Here is a 15,760-nt window from a genome sequence, read left to right on the forward strand (position 1 = left end):
AGCTCAAGGGCAGAGACCTGGTCTCTTTTACTGGCAAAAGCCTCGTACTCTGCAAATCATAATTGTTCTAGAACTGCTGATTAATTTTCCTCATTTGTACTTTTTTTTCCCTTTTAAAGTCCTGCCTGTTCCTTTTATTTCTTATGAGGCTTTTCAGTATTTGTCTGTTACTTGAACATTAAAGCCTGATTTTGGATTAAACACAACATTTGGGAGGCAGACTGCGATGCTGCCTGCTGTCACTGTTCCAACTGTAAGAAGCTCTGGGAGATATCAGTGTATCAGGGCAGATCCTTCTCTGCATAAGTCTGTGTGACCAAAGTTCTTTCTCGCCCTCTTCTATCCTCACGCCCCCCCAAAAAAACCCTGATTAATACACAGCGGGATGGCTGCATGGTATCTACAGTGGTGGGTATGTATTAAAGTGGCAATAAATATGGCAACGGCAGGGAGAACGTAGAAATACGTTGCAGAGCAATAAAATAGTTCAGTTTCATCAGTTCATTAATTGCACAAAAGCAGTAATCAGAGATTGTATGCTTAAGCATGTCAAGAATGCTGCACTCAGTAACTTGAAGAAATTACTTTTATAACTTTGCCTACTTCCCCCACTGTAGCTGCTCTCAGCAGATAAGGGAACTCTTCAAACTTAAATGACCACGTTCCACATTTTGGGGCTCTGTGAAAACCAGCTGAGGTATCTGGAGGCCAGCCGAGGTCAGGCCAGAAGCAGTCAGGCCACCACAGAGGGCATGATCATTGATCTTCTCACCCATTTCAATGACAGAGTCGGCCGCAGGAAAAGGGAGCCTCCTACATCAGCCATGGATGAAAGTCCTTCACAGACCCCTGTGCAGAATAAAAAGCACAGAAGGCCTCAGGTCTCTTGCACTCTTCCGATTAAGTGATCCTGCAGCATGAGTGATCCAAAGCCTCTCCAGGGAGATGCCTCCTCTTCTTCACTCTCCACCCCACTCTCAGCATGGATCTCTGGCTGGTCGCTAAAGCAGGTATCTCCTGGGGCATCGCTTTGCAGGACACAAGTGAAGAAGCCCTAAAATCCACAGCAAAAAAGCACAACCCCATAGCTGGCAAGGAAGGGTTAATCAAGGATGTCCATCTGTCACTGGGCTTTGGAGTGAAGAATTCTAATAACACGGATTGCTGAGGCCATGACAGCACTAAACAGGTTCCAAGACACCTCATTTCTCCTCAAACCTCCTCAGTGATGCAGAAGGGCAGAGACCAAAGAGCATGGATCCCCAGCTGTATGTGCCCTAGAACAGGGAAAAGGAGGGGCAGACCTCCAAGTGGCTGCATATTTATGCACTAAAAACAACACTTGAAAAATTATTCATTGCAGGCAGCATACAGATGCATAGCTCAGAAGCAGTATGTACTAATGCACTCTGAGAGACACCCGTGTCAGAAGCAGGGTGCTGCGAGCCGAGGATGCGAGTGCTGCAGAACAAGTAGCAGCCCCTTACAAGCAGTAGCCCTCTCCGCAGCAGCTCAAGGCTTGAGCCCTCAGGGCAATACCAGGACAATCAGGAAGGACTGGTCCAAAGTACACTGTGCAGAGGTCCAAGCTTTGCAAAATGTTTCATTAAGCTGCTTCCCTCTCTTCAATCAGCCTTCAGCAGAGTCCAAAAGCTCTGGGAAGTGGCTGGCTTCCCAGTACTGGGATAAATTGTCCCAATGCACTGGCAAGGAGAGATTGCAGACAGCGGCAGGAAGCACCAGGCTGCAAGAGAAGTTTTCCCCTCTGTGTCAAAGCTTCCGAGGGACATCACTCATGAACTAAGAAAAACTGTCTCCGCACAAGAGGAAATCCTGTTGAAGTTGTGTTCCATGGGCTGCCCATGACCTCCACTTCTCCCTTTTGCTCTCGTTAAGCAAGGTGCAGCAGAGCCTTTCAGGCAGCCTCAGAAACCGTCCATCGCTTCTCAGCAAAAGACTTAGCCATGGGGTTGACTTTAGACACAGGAAAAATGCCCTAGATTTTAACCAGAGGTCTGGTACCTGCTTAAAGCTGATCATCATGCTTATAGTTTTTGCTACACAGGAGTGAATGGTGACACGTCTTTACTTCAACAGGCACCGAAAGCTGGGGAGACTGCTGCTACCTAGCACTCTGGTGCAGGTGGGCAGTCAGAGGTTCTGCGAGATAATAAAGAAACAGGCCAAAGGAAATGTAGGTGGCTGTATCCACCCTAGCACCTGTCAATTCATCACACTCAAACTTCATTAATTAAAATAAGGATGTGCACTAGCCACAGCACACCTTCACTGTTAAGTCAACTAGAGCAGAGCTTGTGGTAAGTAAAGGACAGCAAGATATCTGATGCAACTTTATTAAATGCAGTGTCTCCAGGCTGGGCTTTCAGTCAAAATCAATGCACTCAGGTGCTGCTATGACTATGGCTGTAATTTCACACATCATCTGAGCCATCTCTTCCCCACCGAGAGGGATGTGCACTGTTGGCCAACAGCACCCCCAGGCAGCCGCCTGCCCTCCATCCCTGCCCCTCTTTGCTCCACATCAGGGCTGCCACCTCCTGCCCACACATTTCCACCTCCAGCCAGCCACCAGCCCTCTTCTAGCACCCCAGCTCACAAAACGCAGCTGGCAAAAAAAGCCACATTTTTATTCTCTGGCCATTTTGGCTCCCTGAACTTGCTTACTGTGCAATCGGGAAGGCACCTGGGCCGCTGCAAGGAGAGGAGTAGGAACACATGGCCCTGATTAAAAGGATATCTCAAGCTCAGAGCCATGCCTCCACCACTCGGCAGCGAAGCACGGCAGGGAAACGGGGCTGGCTTACGGGGTGAAGGCTACATGGTTTATATGCTGGATCAGTACTTTGGTCTGATTCACGACCACCCTGGCGACGCAGCTGTGTGACAGGGCAGGATGCTCCAAGCTGGAAATGCCGAAGACTTGCTCTTACAAAACCCAAGCCATACACAAGCATGAAAACATCATACATGATATTCCCCTTCCCACACACACACACACACAAAAAAAAAAAAAAAAGTAATTAACTTTTGGGTTTGCCGTGAAAGGTGCAACAGCCTTCAGAGCAGCAGCCCCTTTGACATTAGTCAATATTTGATATGATGAAATGGGAGAGAAGGGAAGAGAGAATGAAGAGGAAACCTTTCACATTTTTCTCTTTTATTTTTTTAAGATGCATTGCCAGTCTATATCCACAATAGATGTCTGTGCATCTCTTTATAACATAAATGTCAGCCTTGTGGTGGATTGGAACCTCGGGATTACTGCACTGGCAGAATTAGCGTATTAGACATAAAAACCATAACATTTCATTATCCATTGTAAACTGCATGTGCTTTCACTCTAGGGAAACTGGAAATATCACCCAATTTTACTATCATTTTCTGTTAACTGACTGTTCGGCCACATATTCGCATACTGGGGCATTCAATTTGATGATATATTAGTCTTATAGTTTCCTTCTTCTTTCTCTACAATGCTGACATTTTTTTAAATCAATTTTTTGTTCTGTTTTTGTCTGTATGAAGGTATCACACTACGAAACCACTCAGTTGAAAAAAAACTTACCCTGCAACAAAGAAAATGGATCATATTTGTCAAGCTGAAAACACACCAGAAGAAACGTATCGTGATGTCTGAAATAAGGGTGGAAGGCGACATGGAAACCTCAGACACAACAGGCAAGGCTTCAATTCATTTCTAGGCACGCTAGGGTCTATGGTCAATAGCGAGGCACTAAAGAAGAGAATCTGTTCCCTCCTGTGGTTTAAACTCCCGGCGTTTTTCCTTCCCACTACTAGGCTGGCTGCAAATTCAAAGATTTGCATAAGCCACAGATTTTGTCTGTCTCTTTGACAGGTCAAAAATGAGAAGCAGCACAAACAAACACACATGACAAATAGGCCAGCTGGCAGCAATTTGGAGTGACCACATGGAGGAAGTGTGGAGAAGAATGAGGGCAGGAGAGGTGCCTTTAAAAGCCCAGGTCATACATCTATTGCAAGTTACAGGGTGCCTCAGGGGATTTTTTTTATTTAATCAGTTTTGTATCTTTGCATAGATTAGTGACCAGCTATCCAGACTTAGTGCTGTCATGTTTCTATAAACATTTCTGAATATACTTTCTTTGATAAAACATGCAGCTGCTGACATGATTTTTCGTACAAACATTTCAGTATGTGTTACATTGCATATTTCAAAAAAGCTTTAACATTTTTGTTTCTAAGAGACCACTCGTTCTCCTCTGCAGGCTATGGAGCATTGCCCTAGGACAGAGAAAGGAAGGGACAAGTAGGCAGAGCAGAAGGAGGGTGGGCAGGAGCTGCAAACAGATACAACGGTAGAAGTCTTTACCAAAACTACTCTGGTCATTACTCACATGAGGGCGTTACGGAAGTAAGTAGGAAGGTAGGGAAACATTTGTTGTCCCGCGTAGCTTCTGGAATGGAAGAGAAAGATTAACAGGTCAACTTCAAACATCAAGCCAGACGCACACAGCTGGTGTTAATCTGCATGACCCTCATTACCTACAACAGACCTCTGCCAAACTATGGCAGCCAAAGAGCTGGCCAGATTTTTATTACTAACATCACCTCAACCTATTAATGCAGGGGGGGAAATAATTCAAATCCAAATTGCTTCTCACTCTTTGTTGCTGTTTATATTTTGCCAGAGCCACAAAACCCAATTAAGTCAGCTTCCCTTTGGTTTGCAGTCAGTCAGCTCCAGGAGCTCAGGGCTGCAATATCTGCGGCCGCCGGTCCTGCAGGGAACATTTACTTGTTTAAAAGCAACTCCTTCCACTGGACTTGGTTTAGCTAATGGTACCATTTCTATTGATCTTGAGTTTTATAAAAAGCTTGGCTCCCGATGGCATGCTGTCAGCAAAACTATGCTTGGGGGCCAAATTTGGTTTAGCTTGGCTCTCACAAAACAATGAACAGGATGCACTGACATAGGTTTAAGGTAGTAAAACAGAATGCATTTAAAAAATAAATCTCTAGAATGTCTGTCCAACTAAAGTAGTAAAAGGTCACTTATCCCCAGCAAATATCATCACCGCACGCCGTTCAGAGACTGGAAACGTGAGTTGATTGACGACTCCCTGAGCACCATCCAACTGGGATTTTCTATGGCCCTTCTTCCTGACCAGCCATCTTCACATCATCTCAAAACATGGGTTTGTGGGAGGGAAAGCTTGCTGACGGCTCGTTATTTAAAATGGTTGTTTTCCCACAACAAGAAAACGGGAAAAGGAGAGCTTCCCGTTGCCATTTGACCCACCACAACGTACCGAGCCCTTTCAAAACCCTCGCAGGCTCTAAGTGCTGTAGATGATGTAACATCATTAGACATCTGCCAAATAAATAAGCAGGCTCCGACGTGCCTCCCTCCAAACCTGCAAAGCAATTTCCATCCCAGTACAGGAACTTGTACCAGGGTTTAATACTGTCTTCAATATATCCCCTTCCACAAAGAAAATCTGTGCCCGCTGCTACAGGAACACGCTTAATCCCTGTAAGCAGATGTCAGCCTCCAAAGCTGAGAAAATGACTTTGTTCTTTAGGATCAGGGAATTTAAAATGCAAGAAGTTGAAATGCCCTGATGAATTTGGTAACTTAAACCCCGAGAGGAAGCACCTGCTTTCTGAATAGCCGCTCAATTAAAAGCCCGCCACTGTTTTATGCATCCGTAATTCAACGTGAACGGTCTTTTGCTAGTGGACAATATATCAGCTATGGTCAAAGAGCAACACAGATGAAAAAGAGGGGAGGGAGCTGCTGAGAGCAAATGGCCCGAATCCTGCAGCATCGCCCTGTGCAGCAGCTCTCAGGTGAAAACTTCCTCGAGCCGGGGTTGCTCCGCAAGGATCCACCAAACTCGCACAAGCTCCACCAGCCGCCGTGGAGGGACGCCAGGTCACCCCAGCGGTAGATTTGGGGCCTGGAACCACGTCTCAGATGTACACCCACACCTCCCGTCTCCCAGCAACCCACCACGGCTTCCCACTCACAGAAATAAAGGCATCTCCCTTCACTATACGGCAGGTAAAGTAAGGCTCCGGTATGCTGCAGGTAAAATAAGGCATCTTCCCATTTATTCACACCAGCACTGGCAGGGATGGGGAGGGGAAAACCAAAACAAAAAACACAAAAAGGGGATTTTCATCAAAAAGTAAACAAAAATAAAAGCCAAAACCACGTGGGAACGATCAGCCTGCCTGCAGGATTAGCAATTGCAACCACAAAAAGCAAGGAACAGTAGCAATCCCCTTAGCCGAATTAGAAATAAAGCGGGCAGGCTTCCCATCGTAGCCTGCTTGCGCTGTGCCACCCAGGGCAAAAGGTGGCGAGGCTGGAGCAGGACCCTCGTCGGGCATTAGGCAGAGGCTTCAAATATTCAACCCAGGCCCCAATCCACCTTCACGTTGGCTAAGAGAGGCTCCCACCAGTCACTGGGCTAGTACAAAGTCATTCGTCCATTTACCAAAAAGTCTCGTTTGCCTTGTGTTGGTTGTCACTTTCTCTCAGCACAGCCGCGTTTTCAAGAAGGAAATACTTCCCCTGTAAACAGGCAAAAACTCAGCTAAAAATAGGGTCTCCCCCACACCTCGTGGAGCAAGGAGGACTTGGCAGGAGAGGGACTGTGTCTACAAGGAGTTCAGGCAGGACCGGCAGGAGATCAGCAACCTGTCTGGGAAATTTTATCTGCATTACTACGTGTACACGAAGGGTATCAGTTTGGAAGTCTTAAAACACACTGGCGTGAATCCTAATGATGGGCAGAACTGTCGTTCCGCTACGATTAAAATCTGCGTCGATACCCAGGGCCGGGCCAGGCGCTTTCCCCGTTTCCCACCGCCTCCGGAGGGGTGCGGAACGCTCCGGGGAGAGGCTGCGCTGGCCTCGGTCCAGCGCTCAGGTCGGCAGCAGCTTCGGAGAGCTTCCGTCGCCACGTGCCCAGTGCAGACCGGCTCCTCGGGCACGCTCATGCCAAACACCGTCAGCCCTCATGGAGCACGCGTGCCAAAATCCTTCTCCCGCCCCACAAAAGCCAGCCCCTGCCCTACCGCACACGTCTGCCCCAAAAGCAGCTCCCTCTGACATGAGGCATTTCCCTCCCTCGCCTGGCTAGGGGCTGAAGAGCACAAGTGACAGACACATGGACCGTAAGCCAGGCCGAGCCCAGGCCAGACTTTCATCCATTCAGGCCTGCAAGTCCCCAGGAAAAGCAGCCCTCAGGTTTCCCAAACTAGGGAGCAACAGCAACAAAAAAGCCTGCCACTCTTCCCTATCCTTGAGTCCCTCTTGCAACAAAGCCAGGGTCGGAGGCAGCCCTCATTTTGTGCCTGCTGCCGCCAGCCCTGCCGGGAAGCGAACGTGCTCACGTGTAAAGAGGAAAGTTAAGATTAGGCAGACCACCTCAGTTCTGACTAGCTTGCTTAAAACTCTAGCTTCAATAGTATGTATTTAACATAGAGGTTGGGATGCGCACAAGTTTTTAATGTGTCTTTTGAAAGGTCCACAGAAAAACAAATGAAAATGTTTTTAAAAAATTTTAAATTTTTCCATGTAAATTAACCAAAGTTTGGCTAAAAGATCTACAGTTTCCTTACCTTTGTATTTTGTGCAAGAAAAATCTGTGATGCTTGACTACATTGAGGTCAGAGGGCTCCTGTTTTCTCCCCCACAGGACTCCCCTCAACTGGAGCTCCAGCCTTCTTAGGGATCCATTTTGTCTTATCTGCAAAGGCCTTTTCTTCTCTTTCGCTATTCTAGAAGCTTGTAGTGAAAGCCAAGCATCCCCAACAACTACTGTAAATCCCCAGTCCTTTTCTTCTGATTTAAGAATGGCTGCAACAGTACAGTATCATCATACAGTACTTATCCTTGAAAACACGTAACTCGAATTCAACAATCCTATTACATATGCTCCTAGCATTTGTACAGAAGAGATTTAGCTCTTAGCTTTCCATTGCTTTATCTTTTTCCGTGTTTGCCAGTGCAGAAATTATCTCAGGCTATAGACAGGTCACGTCCAAATGCTTCTCCTATCTTGCTGCAAATCTGGAAAAAAAAGCAACCGTCACGTAGCTAGCACTACCCTGTCAAGGTTCCTAGCTCAGCTTTTAATAGCCACCCCTCTGAAGCACAGTGGAAAGAGCCGGTTATGCTACCTCCCTAGCGTCCCGTCTCTAAGCGATGCTATCAAAAAGACAACTTGCGCAATCACGGGGTCCGTTCAATCCCCTCCTAAGGAGCGCAGGGCAGAAGGAACCCGCATCATGCTCATAAGGATCGGGGCTGCTTCAGAAGCGATGGCAGTGATGGCAGTACAAGCCTAACAAGCTAAAGGGCAAAGAGCCCATTAGAGAAGAGGAGTCAGAAGGGGAGCTCCCAAGAGCAGAGATGGCAAAAGGACAAAATGAGGGGAAAACAAGAAACACGGACACATGCATGGATGGAAAAAACCACCTTCTGTATTTCAGTGACTTGCCCTAAAACCCGGGGCTGGGGGGGGGGGGGGGGTAAAACCCCACCAGCACACCACGCTGCTGGCAGGGGGAAATCATCCCGTCCTGCTCTCTTCTGCCTCTGACCCCCCAAACGGCATGTACGTTCTTACCCGGCGGGCACTGCCAGCTGCCCATGGCCCTTCCCATGCCCAACACTGTTCATGCCAACTCACTGCTTTTGTCAGCAAACTGAGCCACCATCGAGCTGTCTCCATGTCTCAGCAACACACCCACCTCTCGCATAAAAAAAATTCAGAGATAAACCCGTTCTGTTTCATTTATTCCAAGTGCACTGTTCCTACAGGCCTGTCCTCCATGATATATGTATACATTTCTTGAATCATCATCTCCTACATCTAATAGTGAAACCCTGTTTTAATGCCATTTTGCCGTTCACCTGCCAGGCACATCTTCTCTCTTTCATTGCGGTACCCCCTTCTGTGCTCTTGCCCAAGACCCGTCTCTTACCTCATCCCATTTTTTCCTCATATCACGCCTCCAACACATTCTTGACAACTCATAGTTTAGTCACTATTAGCAAGTCTAAACCCCGGCTGCGCAGCATTTGCCAGCAAGACGGCTCTATCTCCGTGAGAACATCAGCCCGGCTTTCTAAATACGCCGCTCTCAGCAGGTCTGACGCTGCAGCCCAGGGACAGCCCACGGAGCAGGCAGCGCTCTCGAGAAACTTGCCCTTTATGTGCAAGTGTTAACCTAACAGTGGCACTTACAGGTGCTTTTGACTCTTCTTGCAGCAGCTCCGCTCAAGGAGCACTAACTGGAACGTAGGCTGCGAGGAAAGGAAGGACTAAGACAAATGGGATCCGCAAGGTGGTTTTGTCTGCGCCGATCACCCCACCAACTAAATACTGACAGTAATATTAAAACTGAAGGGCAGGAGATGTCACTCAAGAGTACACTGTTGCTAGTTCAAACCAAGACCATGAAAGGGACAGCATCACCCAGGGTTGCACATTCCCACTGGCCTCTTCATGCCACCCGAGCATGGCTGCACCCACATGTCAGGCAAATCAAGCTGCCCGAAAACGCATCTGATGAAACCATGCAGCCACGTGGCCTGGGAGTGCTGGTACTGACACAGTCAAGGCAGTAGGAACACGGCGCCCAGCAAAGGAAGAGGTGGGATAATACCATCCCTTTCAACAGCAACTCAGTCCTGGAGCATTTAAAAAAAAAAAAATAAAAAAAATCACCCAGATGCTCAAGAAAGTAATCTTTTTTTTTTTTTTCCTCTGAAAAGTAAGCCAAGAGAAACAGGGAGCAGGCTGCAGTCAGCCCCAGCCATGCTCCCTCAACACCACCAACGCTGCTCAGAACAGTTTCTTCTGTGTTTTTCCAAACCAGCCTCTAAGACAGATTGCTGGTTTGGCTTCAGCACCTGTGGAGAACATCTGATCTTGTCCTGTGAGCACAGCATCCCACCCCACAACAAGCCATTTCTATTAACCAAGCCAGAGTTTCACTAACAACATTGCCCTACCAAAAATTTTAAAAAAATAAAAAAATTTAAAAAAAGGTATAAGGTGCCAAGGAATAATCCCAGCCTATTCTGCTGAACTGCATCTTCTCTCCACCCTTGCAGCATCGTGAACTCCACCGTTTCGCTCTGCCCCCGCAGCCGGACCCCGAGGTGTGCCTTTCGCAGCCCCTCACCCCTGACCCACCGCTTCCCACATCCGTTTCTCATCCTCTCCCTCTCATCTGGTGCATTCCCACCAGCCTACAAACCCAGCCTTTGTCTTCTCCTGCCAGCAGCACTGATCCCCCTGCCCTCTCCCCACCCCTGCTCTCCCCGGTAGCCCGGGGCTATTAACTGCACTGTGGTATTCAAACACTGTAAAGTTCAGGAACATATAAAAGTCTGGGGGGGGGGGGGGGGGGGGGAAAAAAGCTGTTACATGTATGCTGAGCAGTTTTATTTAAAACACAGCTTATACCTGAATCCGGACACCGGCGATGGCAGGCACAGTCCTTCTCCCCTCGCCTGGCCACTGGCCACCCGCCACCGCTATGCCCGCTTTCCTCGTGCCCTCCTCCACACCTCCCCAAGGTGCCAGCTCTTCGCCGTCTGCCTCACCTATCGCCTGGCTCACCCCATGCTGCCTGCCTTCCTCCCGGCTCCCACCAGCCATCACCCTTCCCGACATCATTCCTCCAGCGGCCGTGTGCCTGCCTGGCCCTGACTCCGAGGAGGCCTCCAGGCAGTACCACGGCGCAGGTATTGGGCAACAAGACAGCGACGGCAGCAGCTATAAACCCTTTCGCCAGATTCCTGTCTTGTTACCACATCGAAACGGCAGCTCCTCCGGCCAGCTCTGGCGTTACCGCAGGCATGCCATGCACGCCAAACTGAGCGTGCGTTTCCAGCACAGAAGGAACACGGTGCCGGAGGCGCTCACCTAGGGGCACAGCAGACTGTCGTCAAACGCGGCCATGGCGAAAGAAGCTGAACATCTTAAGAGATACACTGCAACTTGAACTGAAGCATCACAGGCCTCAGGGAGAAAGTACGTGACATGCCATGATTGCTGTCATGCAGAAGACCAGACTGGATCGGGGTCTTCACCTTCCGTTCCTGTTCTGCAGGCAATTCTCCAGAGCAAGAGCAGCCCTTGCAGAAATGCCTTCCGGCTCAGCAAGCTCATCTGTGCTCACAGAAACGTGAATTTGCTTTCACAGGTACCCCCGGTGGATCCCCACTCAAAGGAGATTCCCAAGGATTCCCAAAGAGCCACCGGTGCAGATAATCACCACCAGGTACAGATGATCACCACCGTTCTGTCCTCAAGTGTCTGTGCATCTACGTATCAAACGGATCGAAGAGGGCAACCTCCTCTCTGCTTGCATTTCCAGCTTTGCCTTCAAATCAGCCTCTCTGATGTTACTGCTTCTCTTTCACTACTGCTCTTTTTGTCTCCTGGTCCTGTCCACAGCTCTGGCCTTCTATTATGCTGTTTGCCACATCGCCAACATTACTTTCTCTGTGCCCATCCAGCCTTTCTCTTTCTTCAAACTTACACTTTGCATCAGTTTCTCCAAAAACACCTTCTACCAGTTCGTGTTATTGCTTTCTTTATGATAGGGCTGTGAGATCTGAGTTTGCAGAGGACCGAGCACATCCCTTCCAGGCCAACGTGGCAAATCAATCCTCTCAGAACACGTGCAACAGCATCCAACAAGGAGGCAATATACATGATGTTCCTGCACCAGATCACTGTTCACATACGTACACATAAAAATGCTTGTAAATGCTTTCTGAGAGAGAGGAGGGACCAGAGAGCTCTTCTAACCTACACAATTCTACAATTCTGTCATCTTTTTACAAGCAAAATAATAAAGACTAGAACTGGAAACAGCACTGCTCACTTGGCAGCATATAGCAGAGGTCTTCTCCCAGCTCTGCTGTAGCGCCACAGTGTGACCTTTGCTGTGACATTTCACTCCTCAAAAAAAAAACCCAATCACAATTCATTCCCATTAAAGCTGAGATGACATCAAAGGTCTTCTTTTGCAATGCACCTAGTAATCTACCAATGAAAACTGTGATGTAAATAAGTAGATAATTGGGAGCATGCTTAAGACTGAGGAACATCACTACAGTATAACATATTATTATTGTATCACCTGAAAAAAAAAACTTGTAAATATAAACCAACATTACAAGTCCGCACTGCTCAGAAAATACTTCATACTTTCCCCTTCCTTCAGTCCTCCTTGATAAGGTAAGGCGAGTTTACTTATGTAAATATGCTATTTAAATGAGGCATTTTTGAAAGCCATTTTGACAGCCTCCTGAAGAACCCGGAGCTCGCCATGACTAGCGGTGCACAAACTGGAGACGGGCATGTGGGCTGGGGGCTGAGCCCCTCGGCCCCATCCCAGCACACAGCCGCAGGAGCAGAAGGACTGACAGCAACTACCAGGTCCACCAGCATGACAGCAGTACCGAGTGCCACGGCTGCCTCTTCAGCAGCAGGAAAACAAAGGTGTCGTTACCAAACGGACCTGGCAAACTAAATTCTGGAACCCTTCTTGGCACCGGCTGAGATGTAGGTAAGGACAAGGAGCTCTGAAGTTCACTTTCCTGTAGAAAGCAAATTTTACCGTGGTAGAGAATTGCAGGCTCTGTCTTGTTTCAGGCCCAAAGGTGCCTTCCACCGGCTTTTTCCAAAGGGGCAATTTCGCCCCTAGAAAGTGAGGAGCTCTTCAGTTAGCATCAGTAAGAGAGAGATGATGTTTAGTTTGATAATGTGACTGTCAACGGGATTTTGAAATGTCACTCCCACACCTAGCAGATGCAGTTGGCTCATTCCTCGTTTTAGAAAAATGTACTGAAGTTCCTTTTGTAATTGATGCAAAATGTTTCACAAGGCTGGAGCTTTATTTTGGGGGGGAAAAAAAAAAAAAAGAAAAAGAAAAAAATACCCTCTCATTCCCGTTCAATTGAAAGGCATTTTAATTAATTCTCTTGAACATATTTAGACTGTTCTATCCTTTTTAAAGACGCTTTTGCAGGGACAAGCTATCTCTTTAAGTAAAACCCATATGGCACAGAGCTGAACCAAAAATGCCCAAAACCAACAGAAAAGAGCAAGCTGATGTTTTAGGAAGGTGGATCCTCCACCTGTCATCGTTCTTGGCCCTGACTTTGCCAAAACATACATCTGTGAATAACTCTGGAAGGATGACCAAGACAAATGTTTGTATAATGGGAGCTTGAAAATGTAACTTGTTTTTAAACAAGCATGCAAGACATATCACAACTGGAATGACAGTATTAAAAAAACAAGTGAGAGGAGACAGCAAAAACCTGTGGGAGAAAGATGACATGAGTTCCAAGTAGTTTTAGTACATTATCTTACAAATGAGCTCACCTAATAATTTGAGTACCAAATCTAATCTATTAGATGAGCTGATGGGTTTTTTTAGTATCAATTTTCAATCCATATAAAAATTGTCCCTTAAACACCACAAACCCACCTGCACTCTTCACAGCCTCTTTACCCCTTCAAACTTCTTCCTCCTCTTTGGACAAATGCACCTGGAAGAGGAGGAAAGCCCTATAAAACAGCCTCAAATTTACTGTAGCTTGAATCCAGGATATAAGAAAATGTGGATGCGGAAAGAAAACTTACTCCTGACGTAACATTTCACTTGGAAACAAATCTTTGGTTTTTATCCTGTGGCAACTAAATCTCCTCTCCTTGCAAGTCCTGACATTGAACTTCATGAAAATTGGACCAGGCTGCTAGGAAAACTGCCGTGACATTTTCTAAGGGCCCGGATCTATATACCCATATGCTGGTCTTTAACTTCATCAGCTAAACATATTGGATTTGTTTCTTAAGGTTGGAACAACATTATTTACTCTCTGTTCCATCATGCAAAGTTTAAAAGTGAACTCAATTGGTTTTGCTATTTGTCCTAAAACTAAGGCAGTGATCACTTTATCATCAGCATTACGTTCAGCTTGTTCTTAAAACTCATCACAGTTCTCTAAATTGCTCTTCTGTTTTCACAGGGTGGGGTTGGTTGAATTTTCTTCTTTGAGAAAACTGACTATATACAAATATATTAGCCCATGAAATGGTTGCCAACATTTGGTAGAGAAAGGGAGACAAACATACCCCATACCAAATTCTGTGCAGTTGTCCTCCATTACACAAACACTTGGCAGGTTTCCATTATAAAATCTATGCACTAAAACTAGCTCTCACAATTGCAATCAATTGCAACAATCAAGCATAAGTAATTGGGAAAAAAAAAAAAGAAAAAAAAAGGTGAGCATGGAGAACAATGTTACAGCACTGCAGTGGTTCCTCCATTTATTTATAATTACATCCATTACAGTCTTTCTATCCCTAGTTCGTAAGGCTGCAAGCACACAACCCATAAGCAGAGTAACTTCTCAACAAGAAGCTTCCTTCTGCGATGCCCCAGAACGTCTCCTTGCCATTTCATTTCTGGCACTCTCTCCCCATCTCGGGGAAGGAGGCTGGGAAGGGACCCTGCAAACTCTCCAGTGCAGAATATGCCTGCCTCCATCTCCTCACACCCCAGCTTTATCCACGCACCCCCTTGTCCTTGCTCCTGTTTCTGCAGACAAGTGACCTGGGCACCGCTGCCCTCTCCACCCTTCCTCGGGTTCAATGTCATCTTACAAACCAACAGCAAAGCATCAGGAACACTCCTCAAAAAGATTTTCATGACCATGAAGGACTTTAAGACAACTACACAGTGACTTGGTTGATATGCATTTTTTTTTTTTTTTACCGTCCTCTTTGACGCAGATGGTATATATTGTGTATGGTATGGTGCCAGAGCAGAACTCAAAATTACAGGCAGCACTGTACAGATTTTTCCCCCTTGAAACAGCTCATGAAACTAGTAATAAATGTTATATTGTTTGGAATGAAAAGCAGATAATGTATATAAACTTCTGGAAACTAAACACATATGGCAAGAATACACTAGAGAATATAGAATACTCTAGAGAATGCAAATAATGAAAAAACCCTCTCTGTGTAAATCAGTGTAAATATTACATCTGATTGTCTCTTCTCTCCCACATGCATTCAAGCAAATCAATGTCTGGCACCCCACTTTAACCCGAGCAGTCCTCCCATCTTCCGTACTAACAATCTCCATAACTTCTGGCCCCCGAGAAGCTACATCTTGCATGTCAGCACACATTCAAACGGAATTACCTGCCACTGTTTTAATTCACTTCTGGGTTTTGGGTTGGGTTTTTTGTTTGTTTTTTTGTTTGGTTGGTTTTTTTAAGACGTCACAGCTGTATTATAAAGGAATATGGACAGATAAATAAGTATATGCTATTAAATGAACATTTTCGTTTTCCAAAGAGAGGAGTAAGAAAAGCTTGCATGGTACAGCTTGATCAAATCAGAAGCAAAGCCCTCAGGTACTACACATTTGTCTTTCCTCCTCAGTTCCTAACAGCAGATGTTTTTCTGACCCAGACCTGTCACACTGAAGAGAAAAACGAGCATAAACTTATCATCCTTTGTATCATCTAAAAGCTATTTACAGTGGTCAACGTGAAACAAATTAAGCCATTTTGGATGAAATAGAGAGCCCACCAACACAAGTTTAAGAATTTTCCATGGACATCACTTGGCTTTGGTCCAAGCCCGTAATGTCATTTCTCACTGACATCCTTCTGCACCATGAAATTCACATTCAC

The 15,760-nt window shown here is 46.4% G+C and overlaps 1 protein-coding gene across 5 annotated transcripts in view; it reads right to left on the reverse strand.

Annotated features, from left to right (window-relative positions):
- TIAM1 (TIAM Rac1 associated GEF 1) overlaps nt 1-15,760 on the reverse strand; it is a 190,034-nt gene that overhangs the window by 128,427 nt on the left and 45,847 nt on the right. For 3 of the 5 annotated variants that reach the window (XM_087758157.1, XM_087758151.1, XM_087758152.1), the window contains exon 3: nt 4,398-4,457. The exons of the other annotated variants lie outside the window; for them this stretch is intronic. The gene's annotated coding sequence lies outside the window, so the exon portion shown is untranslated. The remainder of the gene's footprint in view (nt 1-4,397; nt 4,458-15,760) is intronic. 5 annotated transcript variants of the gene reach the window in all.

This window comes from Nipponia nippon, unplaced genomic scaffold (genome assembly GCF_047370975.1).
Source record: "Nipponia nippon isolate SJK-2023a ecotype South Korea unplaced genomic scaffold, ASM4737097v1 scaffold_2, whole genome shotgun sequence".
Taxonomy (NCBI): domain Eukaryota; kingdom Metazoa; phylum Chordata; class Aves; order Pelecaniformes; family Threskiornithidae; genus Nipponia; species Nipponia nippon.